Consider the following 17,812-nt stretch of genomic DNA (forward strand, 5'->3'; position numbering starts at 1 on the left):
CATGAGCAGGTTAACTATGTGGATATCTGGAGGAAGAACACTTGGCCAGAAGGAACAATCGACTTAAAGGCTGTAAGTCAAGTGTTTGTTGACTTTGAGAAGCAGGAAAGAGGTCAGTGTGGCTGGGCACTGGGGCTCGGGGGCCTGACCCTGTAGGGCCTTTTGACAGAGAAAAGGATTTGGACTTTCACTTGGAAGAAATAGGAAGCCATCCGAGGATTTTGAGTGGAGGGGTGTCATGTCTTACTTGTGTTTTAAAAGGTCAGTCTGCCTAGAAGGACCAGAGTGAAAGTAGGGTAATGAGCCAGGAGTGCAGGCCAGCAAGGCTCAGGGCTCAGGCCAATCCTAACCGTGGAGTCGGTGAGAACTGATCGGATCCTGGATATTTATTCTGAACACAGAGCAACAGGGTTAGCTGGAAGTGCGTGTGAGAAAGAGGGAAGTCAAGGATGACTGTGAGACTTCTTAACCTCCAGCAATCTCTACAGCCAGATGGGTTACAATATCATCCGTGTTTTACAGATGAGGACACTGAAGCTAAGGTATTAGCTTCAGGTTATTTAGCTAGTAAGTAGCAGAGCTGGGATTTGAACCCAGGGCTTTCTGAAGCCAGAGGCTGAGCTAACATCTGCTGCCAATCCTCCTCGTTTTGCTGAGGAAGACTGGCCCTGAGCTAACATCCGTGCCCATCTTCATTTACTTTATATGTGGGACACCTACCACAGCATGGCGTGCCAAGCGGTGCCACGTCCGCACCTGGGATCCCAACTGGTGAACCCCGGGCCGCCGAAACAGAATGTGCACACTTAACTGCTGCACCACCGGGCTGGCCCTAGGCTGGGCTTCTTAACCATGATGCTGTATGGCATCTGGAGGCATTGAGCTATTATTGTGAACTCTGACCTTAGATCTCCAAGAAATTGATTCCAGGGGTGTTTTCTGGTTACTCGGTACTTACCTTGAACACTATTTCCAAGCCTTAAACCCTGGTTCATTAGTGACTATATTCCTGTCCCTCAACACCTTTTCTTAGAGTCTTCCACTTGTGAAGCCAGTTGCCCAACTTTCTTAATCTCTCTGACCACTAAAACATCCCTGATTACCTTGATTTTCCCGCAGACCTTGGGCTCAGTTTGGTCTCCTGCCCAAAGCTCCCCTTTCCACATTGGCAAATCTTCACATTCCAGAGCTGTTTTCTAAGATTGGTTTTCTTAGATGCACTTCAGATTAATTGACTCCTGACCACTTAAAAAAGTTAAAAGCATATGATTTTCAGCGAGGAGGAAGACAGCAGGCTGCCATGACATTCTTGAGTCTCCATCTTTTCCTAGTCACATTGGGAGAGAAATGTGTAGCAACTGCAACCAGCTAGCAGGCCTCCAGGCAGGACAAATTCCCATCTGTTGGCTAGTGGCACCTGGCCTCAAGGCACTCTTTGCAGCTGTTTACCTTCTTCAAGCTGAGCAACTTAGTGTCTTCCTGTATCTCCCTTTGCAGCTTCAAGCAAACTTATAATGAGCTAACATTATTACCTTAACAATCAACATAGAAATTCCTCCTACAGAGGAAACTGTCAATATTGGGGAAAGAGTTTTGATATATGCTTAGGGCCAAGGATTAGTTCCCCAATGGCTGGGGTGTCATCCGGCACCCAGGTCTCAGGGGAGGGTGAAGCTGCCAAGCACAATGGAGAGAAAGTGAAGCTCCTGGTTTGATGGTGGAGTAGGAGAAAGGAGCAGCAGAGATGAACAGAGACGGACAAAGGAAAGGAAGATAAAGCCATCAAATTGGAGGAGGGCTATTCTGAGCATGGTATGACCCTCTCCACACTTTACCACCACGATCTATAATTTACACCACCAAAGTCTGCTTGTCCCCAGAAGCCTTGATGTGAATAAGGATTGCTGTGGCTCTAAAGAAGAGGATCAGTTTTAGGTTAGGGTATTCATAGCGTAGGGCAGAGGCGTTGTGTGAAGGAGACAGAATCCAAGAGACACAAGAGGCAGGAGAGAGCGTAGGGTACCACCAGTCATGAAATGAAGGGATTCAAGGCAATTTTACCTAGATCTCATAGGCAGGATGGTTTCCAGCTGATGCTTGCCTTATTTCTGCAGTACCTCAAATAGATTTAATCCTCTTCCATTTATATGCTAATATTAATTTCATTCTCTCTACCTGAAAATATTTCAGTTCCAACATTTCTACATATTGAAATCTTGCTCAGCTCAAATTCTGTCCTTCTGGAAAACTTCATCATCCCAGCATGAAATGAACTTTCTCTCTTCTATTGCCTATATGCCTCATTTTTTCAGTTAGATTTTAAGCTTATAGAATACGGAGATTTACTGAATTTTTGAAATAACTAACTTATACTAGTCTTCCATAGGAAATCTTCTTTTGGCCTCCTGTACTCTAAAGTATATTTGACTCACTCTCCTTAATGGTCACTCATAATTAATGTATTTTCATATATTCATGTTCATGACAAGATTGTATCTGACCATTCAAATTTAAGGCCCTTGAAATGAAAATTAAAATTAAAATGAGATACCACTATATTTCTATCAGAATTGAAAAGACTGACTAAATCAAGTGTTCATGAGGATATGGAGGAACTGGAACTCTCATAAATTACTCCTGGGAAATGCAAAATGGTACAACCACTTTGGAAAACAAATTGGCAGTTTCTTTAAAGGTTAAACATACACCTGTCTTAGGATCCAGCCATTCCACTCCTAGGTGTTTTCTCAAGATAAATGAAAGCAAATGTCCATGTAAAGACTTGTATGCTACTGTTTGTAGCAGACTTATTCATAATAGCCTATTAGTGGATTCAACCCAAATGTCGTCAACAGATGAATAAATAAACAAATAATAGTATAGCCATACAATGGAATACTACTCAGCAATAAAAAATGAACTACTGATACGTGCAACAACATGCGTGAATCTCAAAATAATTGTGCTGACAAAATAAGCCAGATATAAAAGAATACATTTTGTATAATTCCACTTGCATAAAATTTCAGGAAATGCAAACTAACCTATAGTGACAGAAAACAAAATAATGGTTGCCAGAGAACCAGGGGGAGTATAAAGGAATTACAAAGGGGCAGGAGGAAAAACTCTTGGTGGTGAAGCACGTGTTCATCATCTTGATTTTGGAGATGGTTTCAGAGGTGTATACCTGGGTCAAAACTTATCAAGTTGTCCACTTTAAATACAAGAAATTTACTGTATGACAATTATGTCTCAAAAAGGTGGTTAAAAGAATTTTAAGACCCTGAAGACCTCAAATCATGACGTTTCTTTAATAGCTCTCTGAAATGCTTGGTAAAATGCCACTGTGGGGGATCAGAATTGTCCACCTCAGGATGTATCTCTTTGGCATGAGGATAATTTTGGGCTGGTTACTTTTTTTTTTTTTCAAGATTTTATTTTTTTTCCTTTTTCTCCCCAAAGCCCCCCAGTACATAGTTGTATATTATTCGTTGTGGGTCCTTCTAGTTGTAGCATGTGGGACACTGCCTCAGCGTGGTTTGATAAGCAGTGCCATGTCGGAGCCCAGGATCTGAACCAACGAAACACTGGGCCGCCTGCAGCAGAGCGCGGGAACTTAACCACTTGGCCACGGGGCCAGCCCTCCTGGGCTGGTTACTTTTAAGAAACTGCGGACAGGGGAGAAGCTCTGAAAACCAAGTAGAAATTACCCTTTGTAAGAAACATTTGCAAGGGAAATCTCCCTTTGTAAAGATATCTCCCTCTCTGTACCAGGAAGATGGGGGTGACCTTATCTCTAGAAACTCTCATCAATGCAGAAGGGGAGGACTTAAATCTGCATAATAACCTTTCCCTTGTTTCCTGTGCTTTTCCTGGTAATCTCCTATAACTGACTCCCCCCACCTCCGACATCCTCCTTTGTCTTTAGCTAAAGGTGGTATTTAAGGTGACAACCTCAGTCATTCTGGCGAGTTGCTCAGTTTTCCTGGGTTTCTCCCATGTACACATGTTATAAAGCTTTGTTTGATTTTCTCCTGTTATTCTGTCTCATTCAATCTAACTCGTAGACCAGCTGGAAGGACCTAGAGTGAGTGGAGGGTTTGTCTTCCTCCCCTACACCGCACACCCTCTGGGGAGTAAATCAATACTTACCATTAATTTTTGGACTCAATAACAGTTCAGCAGTTTCCTAGGACCATGAAATTTAGATATTTTCCTGACTTCAAGAATAGTTCAATTAAGATCAGCTCACATTTATTGAGCTTCTCTTATTGAATCAACAAAATAAGAGATGTGCTTCTGATGAGTTTATAGTCAGGCTGATTTTAACATAGCCAGGGACATAGGTTCTTCCTCTTTAACAACAAAACTAAATTCAGTAAACTCTATAAAAATTAAGCAAGTCAGTAAAAAATGTAGTCAGACTAGTTTCACAATCCCACAAGTTAAACATTTGACTGACTTTTGTTTTCCCAGTAATTGTTATATTGTATGATATTCAGGAAGAATTTTCACTTCAGTTTCTTGTTGATGATAGCAAATGTACTTACCACTTGTTAAGTATAGATAATACCTCACGCACTAGACACTTTATAGAATTACCTTAACTTAATCTTATGACAACAACGTGGGAAGTAATTAGCTAATTAAGCATTTCTCTTAAATAGATGAGAAATTAAGACTCAGAGAAATTAACGATTCAACCAAGGTCATACAACCAGTAAGTAGTAGAAATGAGAGTTGAATCCTAATGTGACTTGGAAGCACAGTTTTCTATCTTAGTAACCCCCATTGTCTAGGACTGTCCTTGCAGAAATATCATGGGCTTTAATAATACTGCTAACTATTGTTAAACTACAACATAAAATTCTCTATGTTTTTGAATGGACATGACACAAAGAAGATTAAAAACAGTACTCTGTTTATTCAGAATAAAGCTAGAAGCTACTAAAACTACACACACACCCCTCTACAATTAGAACCCTTTAGCATTTAAATGATACTTCTCTCCTCCCAAGCATTTTATTTATTTATTTATTTATTTATTTATTTATTTATTTATTTATTGGTAAGGAAGAGTGGCCCTGAGCTAACACCTGTTGCCAATCTTCCTCTTTTCGCTTGAGGGAGATTGTCCCTGAGCTAACATCTATGCTAATCTTCCTCTATTTTGTATATGGGATGCACCACAGCATGGCTTGATGAGTGGTGTGCAGGTCCGCGCCCTGGATCTGAATCTGTGAACTCCGGGCCAACGAAGTGGAGCGTGTGAACTCAACCACTACACCACTGGGCCAGCCTCTCTACCAAGCATTTTGATTTTTCTTGTCTCTCTTTAATATACGTTTTATGCTCAGGTTACTGTAATTATTATATTGCCGACACTTTTCCTGCTTCTTGTTTAAGCTTCCTCTAGGTTCAGACATTCTCAATGTGACACGGAAATTTTGCTAGAGGCAAATTCCTCACATCTGGCCTAAACTATATGGAAAGTTCCTTTTCTGTGGGGTTTCTCAGATTTTTGCATTCTGTAACTTCTGCCCACTCTTTCTCTTCTACTTTAAATGTTCCCCACTGTGACTAACTTTCAGTTTTCATAACTACATGAAAAACAACAAAAAAACCCCCCTGGTTACCCAACAATACAAATAGCTGCCCAAAGCTTGTAATGATAGTTTCCCCTGTTATGGGAGCTGACCCTCTAGACTGAAAGGAAGGAGAGAAGAATGAGGGAGGAGCCTAGCGTCACTAGCCCTAAAACGTCAATGTTTGGACATAGCTGTTTCAGACATTTTAATTTAAAAGCTCATTAATTATACAGGTATAACTAAGCTTGTACCTTATCAATGCAACCTCCCACTTCCCTTCCAGAGGTAACAACTATGCTTAGGTCGATCATTTCTCTTTCCATCCATGTTTTTACCCGTTCACTACACCTGTGTGTTTTCTTCAATAAATGGTATTGATCTGGATGTTTTTACTGTTTACCATAATGGGAAACATACTGATGTAACTTGCTTTTTTTCCCACTCGCTATTGTTTTAAAGATTTATCTACACTTATTCATGCGGCTGTATTTCATTAATTTTACCTACTAAATAGCTCTCCGTTACATGAATATACCTTAGATTTTAAATCTGTCTTCTGTTTATAGGCAATAAGGTTAAGTTCAATATTTGCTGTTGCAAAGACAGCATCAGTAAACTTCCTCATACACATTCCCTTATGCATATGTGTTAGATTTCCCCTAGTTTATGGAGAAGAATCTATCTGGAGATAAAAGTTATGGGTTGTAGAATGTATGTATATATCCTTGTTTATTTAATTTAAAACATTTTTTCCAGCTTTATTAAGATATAATTGATGCATAACATTGTGTAAGTTTAAGGTGTACAACGTGTTGATTTGATACACTTGTATATTACAAAACGATTAACACCAGGTTGGAGGAGGTCTTCGAGAGGACATGACCGCAGGTTGACCCAAGAGCTAAATCTGGGCAATCAGAAGCACCTCACCCCCTCCCTTATCTTCGGAATGTACATTCTGCCCACCATACCCACAGTGGGAGCCATTTTCAAGGAAGCAGACTTGAGAGGGGAACTACTGTGAGCACATCTGGACAGTATACAGACTGAACTCCGTTAAGGCTTCTCTATAAACTCAAGATTCTGGTGGGTGGGTATGGAGACCTACATGTATTGTGGCCCCCAAGACAAGCCTCTCTGGAAGTTCCCCTGCTTGTTAAACCTGCCACCTACCAGTCTGGAGTGGTCTGCCTCTTTTTTCAGTCTCTCACTGCCCTCCGTGCATGGGGGCCAGTTTCAAATTTCACCCAGGAAGCTCCGAGGTTTTGAGCAAAGGCGCTGTGGTGTTAGTGAACACCTCCATCATGTCACATAATTACCATTTCTATTTTGTGGTGAGAACATTTAAGATCTACTTCCTTAACTTCCGGATGAGTAGATAAAGATGTAGTATACACATACAATGGAATATTGGCCAACCATGAGAAAGAAGGAAATCCTGCCATTTGTGACAACATGGATGGACCCCGAGGACATTGTGCTAAGTGAAATAATTCAGATAGAGAAAGACAAATACTGTATGATATCACTTACATGTGGAATCTGAAAAAGCTGAACTCATAGAAACAGGGAGTAGAATGGTGGTTACGGGGACTGGGGGTGGGCAGTGGGAAATGGGGAGATATTAGTCAAAGGGTACATACTTCTAGTTAGAAGATGAATAAGTTCTGAGGATCGAATACACGGCGTTGTGATTATAGTTGACAGCGATGATATCCTTGAAAGTTGCTAACCGAGTAGATCTTAAATGTTCTCTCCACTCTTAAGCTACTGGAGGTGTGCCTCTTCTCCAGCCGGACTTCACTGTATTGCCATCAGTACCTTTCCAGCCTCTGGAAACGTCTGCTGCAACGGGTGACAAAGAGTTTGCCGGCTCCCTGCTTTACAGGGGAAAAGTTTGCCTTGCAGGCTAAGTGCTTCCAGACCTTCCTCATTACCACTGGTCATATTAAATATTTATTCATTTGTTTATTTTTGTCTCTTATTACTTAGAAGCCTTTCCTTACAGTTATTTTTCAGCTCTCACTCTCTAGTGTCCCTTGGCATCTGAGGTTTTAAGCTGTCCGGATGGATGATTTAAAAAAAAATTCAACTGCTTCATATCTTTCAGGTGAATTATAACTTGAAATGTCCAGAATACTATCCTATTCAATAGTTCGCAAGTAATTATCTTATTTGGCTTTCCCAGCTTCCTGTGTCCCCAAGGCACGCCGGTCAATGCCAGCGAGAGGACACAGAATGGAAGGAAACCTGTGGAGGAGGAATGTTTGATCGGGGGCAGTTAATGTCGCAGTCAACTCAGGTTTCTGATGTGATTTCTGTTCTGAAAGTGTAATTTGGAAAATGTCTGACTTAAGAGTCCTGGACTTCTATAACTTTACCTAATGTCGACTAAACACCATCAAACTTATCAGAGGGGATTTGACTTCCTAATCTAGGCACGCTCTTAAATAAACAGACTCATCGTGATACTGTCAGTACTGTACTCAACTCCCTTTAGAGGCCCCCAGTTCCATTATAATTAATTATTTATTGGAATCCATCTGTGTACTTGACTCTGAACAGCCATAAATGAAAACCTGGGCCTTCCCTAGGGCCTCCCAAGCTAAATTCTGTTGGTTAATATCCTGGCATTATTGGACAATTCATTGATCTAAAGCTCAAAAAAATTCTCTGAAGTTTACATTAACCATGAAAACCTTGAAAAGTGATTATCTTTTGTATTAGCTCTAAGCCAAAGTTAGACGCAATTGTTTCTTAAGTACCTAATAAGGTTGATGGTAAAGCTCCTAGGTTATACTTCAGAGTCTTAATATAAGGATAAACTCTTGGTGGTTAGATTAATGATTAAATGAAAGACACTTGCCTTCATAAAAGACAAATCTTATTAGTGGCTATGTGCATCCTTTCAATGTGTGCAATAAACTGGGCCTGCAAAGGAAACTTTGAACGGTGTACCACTACTGTAAAGCAAACCATTCAAAACTCAAAGTTTGTTAACTTTGGCTTAGTGTCTCGTCACCTGCAGGCCACAGCACAGCACTCTGGCGCTTTGCTACTGAAGGTGTGGTCTGGTTGTCCAGTAACTTCAGCATCACCTGGGAGCTTGTGCAGGTCACCCAGACCTGCGGAATCAGAGTCTGCATTTTGAACAAGATCCCTAGGTGATTCGTATGCACTTTCAAGCCTGAGAGACACTGTGTCTAGTCCATTAGCGAACTGTTAGAGCTGTGAGAGCCTGGAAGTCTCTCTCCTCCCTAGGTAGAAAACAAGGCCCATGGGGGCTTAAGATGATCGCTCAGTTACTAATAGGCAAGTAGCTAGTGGCAGATAGATTGTCAGGTCAGGTCCTGTCCCACATGTTGCTGACATCTGTTTGAGTTGTCTGCCCAGCAGGTCGTGCCCTGCCCTTCTGTAAGAGCCTCAGCATTGCCTCCTTTGGGGAGGAACCATCTGTACTGCCAGTCAAAGGAGACTTCCTCGCACCCCCCATCCTGCCCCCACCCACAGAGGGTGTGACTTAAGATGAATCAATCAGCGTCTGTCATGAGCGCACGCAATCCTTAGTTGAGACACACAGGAATGTAAGGTACTTGGACTCGAATCATCTCCTGGCAGCACTCCAGATAAAGAACAGGAGCCCCCTCCTGCTGCCCCAGGCCCCAGGAGATGAGCCAGTCCCTGTGATGACAGAGTTGTTCAGCACTTTGCTCTGTTCCACTCCTTAGAGATGATCAACACAAATTCTTTCTTTATAAAAAAAATATACTCCTTTCAGAATTTCCAGGCATAAACCAGTGTATGTGTCTTTTTGAATTATGTAAATTGGATCATCCCGCAGATGCTATTCTGCATCCTATTTGTTCACTTAGTGTGGACTGTAATTCCTTGCTGAGGGCCTTTGGGACCAGTTGCGTTTAGGAGGTCAGAATCTTTAGATTTTAGAGTAGTGATACCAAGCATGTACCATACTTCACATTACACAGGGGCGTGGTCTGAGGCATCGCCCCATAATTAAGCACAGTAAATTGCTTTTTCATTGGAAGGTATGCATATTCTATTCATAACAAGTGAGATCAATTAAGACTACATATTTTCATGTCAGGACAGGTAAATATTTGCTGTCAAGTGAGTTTAGGACAGATCAGATTTTGCCACCAATTAAGTTTCAAAAAAGCCTTCGAATTTCTAGAATGTTTTAGATTTTGGAATTATGGATAAGAAATTGTAGAGCATGTAATACGTCTTGGAGAAATGATTCAAAAATCAGTACTTAGGGATGTACCTCAATCTTTTTCAAGTCTGCAGAAGTGTTCTATTGTGTGGATGCAGCATAATTCATTTCCGCCATCTTCTGTTGATGGATGCTTAGTATTCTTCCGTTTCTGCTCTACATATAATGTTCCAGTGATCATCCTGGTGTGTTTATTTTAATGAAATTGTGCAAATATGAAATAACAATTTAAATGTATGAACAGAACCAATTTGAGGGAAAACGTTCCTCATTTTCTAGCTACAACTGATTTCTCCCATTGTTGACGGACCTTGACGCAGAAAATTCTAAATCTAGTGGTGGAAAATATCCTGGTAAAATGGAAAGAGCTCAGGCTTGGGAGTCAGGACTCACTCAGCCTAGTTCATGCCTCGCCATTTAACATGGGCAGCTTTGGGTTTTTGTGCACCATTTCTCGGTTTATAACACAGAGAACTGTAACATAGGACTTCAAGGAATACTGAGTTCCTATGTACAGACACTGTCCTGAGTGCCTGAGAAATAGCAGAAATCCAAAACAGACAATCCCTGCTGTGATAAACCGTACATTTTAATGAGAAAGGCCAATAATAAACATGATAATGAAGTAAAATATTTAGTATGTTAGATAGTGGTAAGTGGCAAGGAAAAAAATCAGTAAAGCAGGACAGGTAATAGGACACACAGAGGAGGGAGGTTGAAATTTTAGGCAATGTGGCCAGGGAAAGCTTCATGGAAAATATCTGCACAGAGCCTGAAAGAAGCAAGGGAACTAGCCATGCCTCTATCTGAGGATGAGCAGTCGGGGCAGAGGAAGCAGCAAATGCAAAGATGCTAAGGTGAGATCACGCCTGGAATGTTCGGAAGCACAGAAAGCCAGTGTGGTTGAAGACTGCACAACACGATGAGGATTGGAGGAGAATAGGTGAGTGCAGAGAGGCACCAGAGGGCCAGATGAAAGGGCTTTAGAGGTTTCTGAACGAACTTTGGCTTCTACTGTGTGTGAGATAGGAAGCCCTTGGAGGATCACGAACACAAGAGAAATGTGACCCGATGCTTTAAAAGGGCCTCTCTGTTAAGACTGTACTGAAAGGGGCGAAGGCAGAAGTAGGGACTATGGTAAGGAGGCTTTGGTAGGAGGCTATTGAACTAACCCAGGCAAGAAATGATGGTGAAAACAGGAAGAGTGGTGAGAGCTGGCTGAATTCTGGATATAATTTGAAGGTGAATCTAACAAGAGTTATTGATGGATTCGATACGTGATGTGAAAAAGAATTTAACGATGACTCCCTGGTTTGTTCGCTAACAACTGGAAGAATGGAGTTGCCATCAAGTGAGAGGGGGAGCAGACTGCTGGAAGGACAGGTGGCGGGGGAGCATCAGGAGCTCAGTTTTGGATGCATTGACTTTGAGGGGTCTATTAGACACCTTAATGAGGATATAAAGTAGACAGCTGGATAGGGATGAGTCTGGAGTTTAAGGGGAGAGGTTCAGGTTGAAGCTATAAATCTGGTACTCATCAATGCATAGGTGGATTTAAAGCCTTGAGGCTGGGTGAGATCACATAGTGAGCGAATGCAGGTAGAATAAGAGGTGTAAGGAATGAATCTAAAGGAATTCCAACATTTAAAGTCAGAGGAGCCAGCGAAAGAGATTCAGAAGTAACCAGAGGGAAGAGAAAAACCAGGAGAGCGAGATGTCCTGGAAGCCAACGTATCCAGGAGAGAGTGATAGACAGTGTTAAACGCTGCTGCCAGACCAGGTTAGGAGAGGAATTTGGCATCAGAGGGTCATTATTAACCTGACAAGAGCAATTTGAGTAGAGTGGAGGGGATGAAAGGCTGGCTGCAGTCGGTGCAAGAGAGTTGGGAGGAAACGGAAGACAGTGAGTTTTGGTAACTCTTTCAGGTAGTTTTTGTGGATGTGTGTGATGAAAAGAAGAGAAAAGCAGCGGAAACTGGAGGGAGCAGTTGGGGTCAAGATAAGTTTTTATTTTTTTAAATGGGGTTGCTCAATGACATTATATGCTAAAGGGAATGTTTCAGTAGAGAGAGAAAAAACACGGACGCTGCAGGAGAGAGAGGGGAGGATTGTTGGAGCTTGTTATGGAGCAGATGAAAGGCGACAGGCTCTAGTGCACAGGCAGGGCCTCATCCAAGACCATCCATAGTAACAGGAGAGATGATAGGAGGTGGAAGATGTGGGGACTTGTGGAAGTTCTGGGTTTTTTGTTTGGGGTAAGAACATTTCAGTTCTGCTCTCAAAAAATTTCGATTCTATAACACACTGTTATCAACTATAGGCACTGTGTCTTACGTTAGATCCTCAGACCTTATCTATCTTATAGCTGAGAGTTTGTATCTTTTACCAACATCCCTATTTCCCCCACTCCCCAGCACCTGGCAACTACTTTTCAACTTTCTGTTTCTATAAGTCCGACTTTTTATAAAAAATTCCACATATAGGTGATACCATGCAGTGTTTGTCTTTCTCTGTCTGGCTTATTTCACTTAGCATAATACCCTCAAGTTCCATCCATGTTGTCAAAAATGGCAGAATTTCCTTCTTTCTCATGGCTGAATAACATTCCATTGTGTATGTAGACCACTTTTTCTGAAGTTCTCTTTTTATGCTTCGGAAATGGGAAGTTAGGTCATTAGTGAGGTAGGAAAGTATGAGGTGGGGGCTGCTGTCTATCATTATGGGCTCTTTGTTACTGCTTGAGTATCAAAACTATATACACATGTTAGTTTGATAAAACACAAATATTTTAAAGAAGTAGGAGAGGAGAATGTCTGGTTTACTTCTGTGGGGAAATGTTTGAGGCAACCTTGAGATGGATGGAGGGTCAGAGCAACCACAGTGGGGAGGAAAGACCAGGTGTAGAGTCGTGGTTCTAGAAGATGCCAACATCAGGATGAGTCATTGGGGTATGAAAGCTTTTCTAAGGCTCTTAAAACATGAAGAATATGAAAAGTATGAAACAGCATTGCTGCATTTCAACAGGACTCCCAGTGGGAAGAATTCCGTCTCCTCCAATTCCAAATATGTTCCAGTGGTCAAGCAATGTTAACCACTGACATTTCTGCGTCTCAAACGCTATCAAGTAAATAGCTATTCAGTTCTATGGATGGGGGTGTTTGGGAGAGTAGACCTGTGGAGGGGGGCTCTTAGCATCCTTTGGTAACTTGAAGTCTATGACTGGAGCATCTCTCTCTCTCTCTCTCCCCCTCCTCCCTCTCTCACTCCCCCATCTCTTTCTCACTCTCTTCCCTTCATCCTGTACGGACATGGGCCTCCATACATCACATTCTCAGTGAGGATCTTCTTTATCTTCCTGGGAATCTCCTCCCTTCTTCCCTCTTCTTGTCTAAATCATCCTTATTTTTCAAAATTCAGATAAAATTCTATTTTCTTGCTGAAACTTCTTTGACCAATCTAGTCCTCAGTTATCTTCTCTTGTTCTTTAGTTATCTCAATCCCTGGGGAGATAAAAGACCCAGGTCTACTATTGGGAAGAGTGAAAAGGTGTTAAGATGTGCAGGATTTGTGAGAATTTGCGTGTGGAAAGCTTCCTACTGAAAGATTACAAGTTAAAAATGAACTTTTGATAGAGCAGCTTAGAAGGGAAAAGAAAGTTTTCAGCATGGCGGAGTTGGACTAAGAGTCAGGAAATTTGGATTTTACTCCTGACTCTGCCGTTAGCTGCATAGCTTTGATCAAGTTGCGTAACTTCTCTGGCCCTTCGAAGACGTGTCTTTAAAATTAATGGGTTGGACTAGATGATCCAACACCAGAAACAATGGCTAAAATGCAAACGTTTAGCCGTATTTTGAAGGTAGGGAGAGTGTTGACTGGGGGCAGATTTTGCCTTGGTGGAGAGTTTGGGATTATGGGTTGGCTCTGGACTTCAAGTCCCTCAGATACTGTCCATTGTCAGAACCATCCACCTTCCTTCTAAGCGACCATGCACTCCCTGGGCCTCTCACCCAGCCCCACAGCACAGCGCACTGTGCCAGCTCTTGCCAGTCGTGCTCTTTGTTCCAGTCCACCTACCTTGGCCCACTCCTCCTTCATATTTATCAGCATCTGCCTCCTCTCAGCTCTATACCTACTTGTTCTTTCTCATTTCTCTATCTCTAACTTGCTCTTCAGACTCAATGCTTGGTCCTGTATTCTTGGCTATGAGTCTGTCTACACCTTGACAATAATTTGGATATTCCATCTGGCTATGGATCTGATTCTATCTTGGGTATACACTTCTCCTTGCTCTCGTGAACTTGAATATTATGATACCTACCCTTTTTCTGAGATTCAGACCCGAGGAAATCACCCCAATTTTCTAGGTCCAAGTAATGACTCTGGTGTTGGTGTTATCTTGGTAACTAGATTGTAGTTCCCTGCATGTCAGCATCAATGCTTTTTTTTTTTTTTGGAAGATTGGCCCTGAACTAACATCTGCTGCCAATCCTCCTCTTTTTGATGAGGAAGACTGGCTCTGAGCTAACAACCATACCCATCTTCCTGTATTTTATGTGGGATGCCTGCCACAGCATCACTTGACAAGCAGTGCATAGGTCTACACCCAGGATCTGAACCCATGAACCCTGGGCCACCGAAGTGGAACATGCGAACTTAACTGCCGTGCCACCAGGCCGGCCCCAGCATCAATGCTTTTTTTCTGCTGATTCTCCCAACGACCTTATATAATGTTGAGCTCTTATTAGATGCTCACTGACTATTTGCCAATTCACACCTTCCTATTTTTCAGATCCTCACCTAACTTACTTTTTATTGGAGGATCTTATAAAAACAAAAGGGAGAAGAGTAGACATTGCTGAAGGAAAGAACTTATGTCAAGAGCTGTCTTGTTTCTTCCTCTTTTATTTTCTTCCTCCTGTTTTTATTTTCTCCTCTTTTTACTTTTAGTATAGTAATAGGAGTTGTAATAGGACTACCAATATATTTATTTGAATTTAATGAAAAATATCTATTCTAGATAATCACTCTCTTTTTTCTTTCAGGGTACTATATTTATCATTTTATTAATATTTATTAACTTGTTATAATTTCATTTATTTGTTTCCTATTAAATAATTTCATAATGGACAAAGAGCCCTAGGGCCTGGCTGACTAAAGCAAGGATCAGTTTTATTGTTGAAACAGAAAGTCATGTAAACTAGCTTAGGTCAGAAACAAAAAAAAAGCAAGGAATTTATTGAATGTCTGAAAGTGCCTCTAGCAACTGCAGAGTAATAATTATAGAGATATGTCATATGGCACTGGAACTAGAAAATTTGAATCTAAAGTTACTTGCTCTATCTTCCCTAGAATGTTTAATCTCCTATCTCTGCTTCTTTTGGCTTGTCTACTTTATTTTTCTTTGAGCTCATTGTCGATTATTTTACTATGCTGTGGGTCCCAGCCTCTGCTTTTCCTGACCGCCTAGCTCCAGCGCTCATCAGAAACCAAGTGAAGTCTCGTTTCTGCATTCCAAATCTAAATCTAAGAAGAGGTTCTGATTGGCCCAGCTTTGGTCAGATACAGACTCCTTATCCAATCGGCAGTGGTGAGGGAGGGACTGAGCCCTGCCCTACACACATGGCTCCAAATATGGGCATGGGCACAGGGGTGCATTTACCCCTAGAAGGTCCCAAAAACATTGGCACAGAATAGTTCCTCAATACATACTTGTTATATTTAATATGTCAGGCTCACAAGTGAAGGTTATACAAAATGGGCCTTCCCTTGAGGTCTTTCTTGAATTATTATAATCTCTAAAGCTAAAGATAAGATGTGGCTGATGTTCGAATATAGAAACAAACACAATAACTGATGGGCTGTTCGGAGACGTAGCCTGAAGAACAATCAGTTCTTAATTTAATAAGTACTTCAGATCTTGATTTAGCAGTCTTTCTTTGGGTGAAAATCTGTTTGATCTTGTTTTACCATTAGAAAAGTCACAGCATGCAAATTTTATGCATTCTTGTAAAGTTCAAACACATTACCTTTGGTTGACAGGTATTAATTTGTATGAGGAAGGCAAAGGAAAAATGGATTCAAACAAATGACTTAAGTTCAGAAGTATGCTAATTAATGGATTTTTTAATTGGTTTTCCTTTTTTTTTTTTTTTTTTTAGCTTTTGCCCAAATTCTGCTGATTAGTTATGATTGCTTTGTTACAAGACTCTGCAGCACATCTGAAGACTTAATCCCTGCCCTGGGAAGCAGGACCAGGTTCGGGGGATTGACCTTACAAAATGCTAAGCAGCACCATCGAGTAGATCGAGTGGCATTCTACCAGATGCCACACATGAAACTTTAAAAAAGTTTCCACATTTAAAAAAGTAAAAAGAAATCTATGATTAATTGTAATAATTTTATTTAAACTGATGTATCCAAAATATTTTTAACATGTAATCTATATAAAAATTATTAATGAGATATTTTGTACCTTTTTCATGCTGTCTTTGAAAAATCCAGTGTGTTTTATACTTACTGCCTAAGTTTCAATTCTGATGCTAATTTTTCAATGATTAAAGAGAAATATAGTTCTACCAAAACAATACATTTGTGTTTAATGGAAAAATATTTTATGCTGCTTCAACTTTTTAATTTAAATTTAAATGAATTAAAATTAAGTAAAATTAAAAATTCGGTTTCTCAGCCTGCATTAGCTCCATCGCAGGGGCTCAGGAGCCACGCGTGGCTAGTGATCATTGCATCGAACAGCACAGCTTTAGAAGGTGAGATTCATGAGAATTGAGACCGGAGTTTATCTTCTGCCCGTGGAGCTTAACCTAAGAGGGGGTTCTATTATGAATAGTGTCACTCTATTACAGCTCAGGTGTCACTCAGAACTCTGCACCTGGCCCCCTACTGTTAACAGTGGCTCAGCCCGTCTCACCCTCCCCACTGCAACTGGCCGGTCACCCTGCTGTAGCCTTCCCAGACCAGCCCTATAGGAGTGGTCCTGCCCGAGGCTCTGCAGCCCTGACATGTGTCTGTCTCTTGCTCTGGTGCAGACTTTCCTGTAAGTTTGTTCCTCGGGGCAATATCCCGTGACATCTCCCATGACCTTAAATGAGCTTGGCAAATGTTGCAAACTCAGAGATTAGCACACTAAAGACTCTGAGAACAACCACATGGAAGAAACCTGCTTCACTTTGCTTAACCCAGTGTTTTCCAAACTTAGTTGACCACAGTGTCTTTTTAAGAACAACATCACGTTATTTCTTCTGTTTTGCATGTGTTCTACAGCACATGCCCTCAGAAATGCTCTTCCGGTTGGCTAAATATTGCTTGATTCTGACACCTGCTCATTTGACTATGCTTGGCTGCAGCATGTCCTTGAACGTACCATTCTGATACCGACCTGTAGGGGACACCAGTTGTTTCTGCCTGAACATCATCTGTTTCCCTTCTTCTGGTATCAGAATCCTCCTTTCAAAGGGGGAATTCACTCTCCATGGGTTGGATGTGACATCTTCCACCTCTTCCCAGCCGAAGTTGGGCCCACACTGTGGAGACTGCTACTGTATATTCTCACTGTCTTCCTGGGCACGTAGCCAGGCTGCATCTCCCCGCATCTCTTGCCTTTAGGAGTGGCCATGGGACTAAGACTGTGCCAATGGACTGTGAGCAAAAGTGATATACACAAGTTCTGGGTCAATGCCTCAAGGCAGCAGGCATGCTTCCTGTGTGCCCCATTCTCCTTCCCAGAAGCTAGAGCCTGGATGTGCTTTTCACCCAGGTTTGAACATACAGCCTCTAGGGGCTGATGGAGGAATGAAATGGAAGAAATCCAGATTCCTGAATGACTCCATGGAGCAAGACCTCCACTGATATGGAATATCACCTCAGGCTGAAACATGAGAGAGAAGCATACCTCTATTTTCTTAAAGGCACTGAATTATTTTTGAGTCTCTTTGCTATGGAAGTGTAGCATTACTCTAGTAAGTATCATGCACGA

General features: G+C 41.5%; 1 long non-coding RNA gene across 1 annotated transcript in view; it reads left to right on the top strand.

Moving 5' to 3' along the window:
- The window catches only part of LOC138924846 (uncharacterized), a 39,675-nt gene that overhangs the window by 21,452 nt on the left and 411 nt on the right, over positions 1–17,812 (top strand). Inside the window, exons 2-3 of the long non-coding RNA XR_011440164.1 lie at positions 15,981–16,077; positions 16,508–16,586. This is a non-coding gene — a long non-coding RNA (uncharacterized lncRNA). The remainder of the gene's footprint in view (positions 1–15,980; positions 16,078–16,507; positions 16,587–17,812) is intronic.

Source organism: Equus caballus, chromosome 6 (genome assembly GCF_041296265.1).
Source record: "Equus caballus isolate H_3958 breed thoroughbred chromosome 6, TB-T2T, whole genome shotgun sequence".
Lineage (NCBI taxonomy): Eukaryota > Metazoa > Chordata > Mammalia > Perissodactyla > Equidae > Equus > Equus caballus.